The following is a 5,174-nucleotide window of genomic DNA, read 5'->3' as shown; positions in this document are numbered from 1 at the left end:
ATTCTCCATACCTTACGGCCAATAGAAGGGCGCCAGTTTCGGCCTCCTCTGTGCTGGTGTTTGTTACAACGAGCGAGCCCACTGGGGAGGTTAGTTTCACGCGGCGGAAGTAAAACACGCGTGGCGCGACGGAGGGTTTCCTTTTCCACCAGCAGTTCTTATATCGTAGATACTGGAAGAAATGGTAGTGGCTGTGGGAGGTCCCTGTGACAGGCGCGATCCGCCGCTGTGTGGGCAGAAAGCATGTCCTGGCGAATCCACGAAACGCGGACAGGGCATGGATAAGTCTCGTGAATGCGTGCGGCCAGCTTGTACAACGCGCAACGCGTCGCAAATCCCGAATCGCTGCCGTTGAGTCCGTGTAAAGTTCCAGCTTGTCTCCAGTAGTCAAAGTCGATGCAAGCGCCTGAAGGCCATCCCTAATGGCAGTATGTTCTGCTAGTAGGCTTGGGAGTGCACGGAGTGACTTGTACGCGCAGCTTTGATTTAGGGCAGGGTAGAAGGGACACGTCAAGGCCACGGTAACTAAGCAGTCGTATACCCCAGCGTCCACAAAAGCCTGGACAACCAGCGGTTGCGTCTCAGGCGCGTAGTCAGGGACATAAAGGACGGCATGTGGAGGCTGGTGAAGGCCCGAAGTACGAACGTGTAGCCTTGTCAGAGGCTTGTTGTCCGTCACCTGATAGAACAGCCAGGGTGGCTTTGCGGCGGAAAAGGCTGGCATCGCATTCGGCGGCTGGCCCATGTACGCGACGGGAGAAGCTGCCTCTGGAACCAGTCCACGCTGATGAATGAGTTCATGTGGCGTGTTTAACTGGGCTTTTGCTTGGAGCTGTGGAACTGGTGTTACTCGGGGGAGGCCAGTAATAGTGCTCATGGGGGCCCTGTTAATAGCCTCCAGCCGGTCCCAGTGCCATTGCGTCATGTGCTGGAACTGTGCCTGGTACACGAGCCTTGGCTGCAGTACGGAGCCCACTAAGAGAATAGGCAATCGTCCAGCGGGCCCCGCCAGACTTCTGGGAGATGCAGCGAACAAGGTGAAGCATTTTTCCGGCTTTCTGTCAGGCAGATCGGAGCCACTGAGCCGCTGAACCTGAAGCCGATGTCTCCAACCCCAGAACCCGAAGGTGTCCAATAACGGGAATGGCGGACCCATTCAGCTGCAGTGCGATCGGAGATAATGCAAGGGAGCGACGGCCCCAAGCATTTGCGACTGGAAGCGCAGCAGTCTTCTCTTGAGAGAGGGTAAGGCCCGCATACTCGCACCATTTCTGGCAGTCTGTTAAGGCATGCTGGAGGCACTCTGCTTGCCGGGACAGGTCTGTATGAACTGACAGTAATGTCATCTGCGTACCTGAGGAAATACAAGTCTTAGGTGGTGGAAAGGTGCCAAGCTAGCGGCAACAAGACAATGTTAAAAAGTAGCGGAGACAGAACAGTGGCTTGTGGTACGCCGCGTACTGGTGTAAATGAGCTTCCACCATTGATGAGCTTCCACCATTGATGCGTATAGAAAAAGACCGGTGTTGAACAAAGTGTCCCTACTTTATCGGATACTTTGACCCTACTTTATCGGATAAAGTCACAGACTTTGTCTGGGAGGCCAAGACAACTTAGGATTTGTAATATTGCAACGTTGTCATACTCCTTGCACATGTCCATAGCTAGTTCAGTCCTCACACGGCAAGAACGGCCTTCCACCACGACCATAGATGACAGGTATTACAAGCCATCTTCAGTACCAAGATGAGGCCTGAATCCGATTTGCGCCGGGTGATACCATTGAAAAGTATCAAACCACCACTGAAGACATGTGGCAAGCATCCGCTCTAACAGATTGAATAGCGTAGCTGTCAAAGCGATTGGCCGTAAGTTGTGAAGTTCGCGCGGTGGGTTCCCGAGCTTTGGTACTGGAACAATATCAGCCCGAAGCAAGGATCCAGGGAGTTGACGAGATAGTCACACCTGATTTACGGAGTCCAGAAGCATCGTGAGAGCTGGGTCAATATTTTTGTATACCTCATAGGTAATGCCATTGGGACCTGCAGCAGTCCTCAGTTTAGCTCGATCGATCGCCGCCAAGAATTCTGCCATTGTGAACGGCAACTGAATTCCAGAAATGGCATCATGAGTTGGCGGTAAGCCCGCACTGCTCGGAAGGGGGAACGGAACCGGCATTGTCACTGCACAGCATCCAAGGCAGGAAACAAAGCCCTGGCACCAGTGGCAACGCCGGGGGCCAATTGTGCCGGATCCTTGTTTGATGCAAGGCAAGCATTGGCTGCTGCTTCCGGAGGGCGACTACCATATTCCATGGCGCGAAAGGTGCGCCAGACATACGCCGCAGAAGATGACGACCAAGAGAAGCGCCCCAGTCAATCCAGCGCTGCCTGGACAGTCTTTTCTCGTGCCGTCTAGCAGCAGCGGTGAGGCGCTGATACTGCAGCTTGGCAGGTATCGACGAAGGGTCCCGGGTGGCAGTTACTTCAGCTTGTTTACGTTTGGCCCAGAGATTCAGGAGACGGGAATCAGGCTTTGGGCGGGTCTCCTTCATCCGCAAGAACACGGCGAAGCAGATCGGTGGGGTCTGGGGTGATCGCTGAGATGGAAGCGTTGAGGTTAGATCGGAAGGTAACCCAGTTGACCCCTGTGCACCGGCGACGAAGGCGACCTGTTGACTCCGGAATGAGACCGATGCGAATTGGGTGGTGATCGCTGCCCCAACAGTCCGCTTAGCGTTGCCAAGAGACCATCTGCGTACCCAGCCACCACAACAAGTCAGGTGAATAGGGGGGCATCCGTACTTGGGTACACCGGCGTGTTGGGATAGTAATGTCATTCAGAAGTGTAAAGTTGGCATCGGTGAAGAGCTGTAACACCAATCTCCCACGCTCACTTGAAGACGGGTATCCCCAGCCACAGTGCGGAGCATTAAAGTCTCCCGCCGCAAGAATGGAGCACCCAGGGTTAGTTCGCCGTAGTTGGGTAAGCCAACCCAGCCGCAGGCGGGGAGCACGACAACTATAAGGGCGCACACGACCCCAGTACTACCGCACAACGCGAAAGCTGCACTTTTACCGCCACCACTTCCTACCAGTCTGTACACCACGAGTTTAGAGGAATAGGGTTTTTGAGGAAACCGAGATAGAACGTGATTCAAAACTGCGCTTATCAGAACAAAATCAACTTCATTGAAATTTCTTGAACTCCGAATTTGAATTGAAAATTTGGTTTAATACGTCGAAGCTACACCGGGACAAGGATTTATGATGCAGTGAAATCACATGTAAAACGTGCACCAAAATCTTGGGTGTATTTGTTAAGCATGGATTTACCCACCGAAATTGAAATAATTCCTGAATTGTCGTTCAGGCCTGGCGCAGGCACAGGCAGGCAGTCAGGCAGGCAGGCAGGCGCGCGCGCACGCACGCACGCACAGGGCAATCGAGATACTTGATATATTAGGAGCTGCATATCGCCTTTAAAGTACGTGGATAAGAATTATTCGAAGATTTACCTGACCCACAAAAACAAAAAAGTATAGAGATTATACTCCAGGAAATTTTTCAGTCTGTGAAGATGAATGGCCAGCGAAGCTGAATAGATATACCGCAAACCTTTCACTGCCAATTACTTCGGAGAACAGAGAACAGTGCCACTAACTGTGGGAATAGATCTAATGACTATGCAAGAGACGGAATCTTAATTTACGGTATACATATACATATCCCCAGGCATCCCAAAGCGGAGATCGATAATTCGTTTTCACGCACTTTGCATGGTCGAAATGTGATCAACACTTTCCGGTGTTAGTCGTCGGTGACTTCAATTCGAATGGCGCCAAGCCAAGCGATAAGCGGTTCATCTAGTTCATGTTGGAAGTGTTTAGACCGGTCGAGGCCGGCATTCCTATTTTGCCTATAGCCTTCATTAATATTTGGTCAATGCCTGGTGCATAAGTGGGTATGAGCCTTTACACTGTTCTGTGTGTTTACCACTTATTCAAGAGGTCGCGGCTACGAAATATTGTAACAGCACACACCTATGGCTTTAGTAGCCTTATCCTTTTTCCCTCTAGAAGGTCCAAGAAATAAAATTCGTGTTGAATGGAAGACAAGTGAAACGTCTATTTGTGCAATTACTGATAAACATGTGCGCCCCCGTGGCCTAATGGATAAGGCATCGGTCTCCTAAACCGGGGATTGTGGGTTCGAGTCCCACCGGGGGTGAGCAGGATTTTTTTTGCTTTTTTGCTCTTGACATTTACACGCTTTGAGATCATAACCCTACGGCTTTTAGGGAGCCGAGAGGTGAGCGCCTCCGTGTGCTCATGATTCTTATTACGGTCACAGTGAGTTGAGGACGCAGATGTCGGGCGCTGTTGAAGGTGCAGTTTGCGGCGCGGTGGGGCGGTGATAGCAAAAATCAGATTGCTGAATTTGAAGTTTATCAAGTCATTCTGACCCAATTGCCAACTGGCTTTACCGCTACCCTTTTTCTCATGCTGACCCAATTGCAAGGCAATACCGTAGCCAGGACTCCAGAGACACGCTGGTTCTTTTGGGGCTGCGTCCAGATGTTCTAGCACTATAAGAGCATACCAAATTAATCAAATGTGGGTGGCAACGTTGGCAATCAAATGTGGATGGCAACGTGGCAACAACGACGGTGTGAATAAGTTGGTGGCCACCATAGGCGCACTGTGCCGGAATATCGGTGCTTCGTGGACGGAATAAGAACAAGACAGGAGGGGAAACGACACTCCCTACGGCAGCCAGACAACGTCGCAAGCACTTGGCGTAGGTTATGGTGCCGGAATCTGTTGCGGGAGAAGAAAGAGCGTGGTCGCCGCAATCGGTATTTCACTGCGCAGCCGCGGAATCAATTTTGGCCGCTATCATTTCGTCCATCAGGTTCCAATACCCTCATCTTCCCTGTAGCAGCTACGAAGCTTTGTAGTTCGCGTTGGTTTTCATTGTGACATTATCCGGTCGCTCCCCCAAGCTTGCCTCAATGGGCCATTTAGCCTCCTGTATATATTCTTGCTCCGTGGTCTCTTGGTAGACCCAGGTAACTACTTAAGACGTCCGTTTGAACTTACACCAGTTCTTGTGAAACGTTCCGAACAACGACGTAAACGGGGGTATCGATAAGAAAGGGCCGAGCACTGGGCT

The 5,174-nt window shown here is 51.4% G+C and overlaps 1 non-coding gene across 1 annotated transcript; it reads left to right on the top strand.

Moving 5' to 3' along the window:
• The first annotated feature begins 4,156 nt into the window (after positions 1-4,156).
• On the top strand, positions 4,157-4,229 carry Trnar-ccu (transfer RNA arginine (anticodon CCU)). Its single transcript has one exon. It is a non-coding gene; the product is annotated as a tRNA-Arg (tRNA).
• The last annotated feature ends 945 nt before the right edge of the window (positions 4,230-5,174 follow it).

The sequence above is a fragment of the Haemaphysalis longicornis genome, unplaced genomic scaffold (genome assembly GCF_048455015.1).
Source record: "Haemaphysalis longicornis isolate Haplotype H1 unplaced genomic scaffold, Haemaphysalis longicornis Haplotype H1 scaffold_1, whole genome shotgun sequence".
NCBI classification, from domain to species: domain Eukaryota; kingdom Metazoa; phylum Arthropoda; class Arachnida; order Ixodida; family Ixodidae; genus Haemaphysalis; species Haemaphysalis longicornis.
Note: the sequence above shows the minus strand (reverse complement) of the source record. Positions and strands in the feature narration are given on the sequence as shown.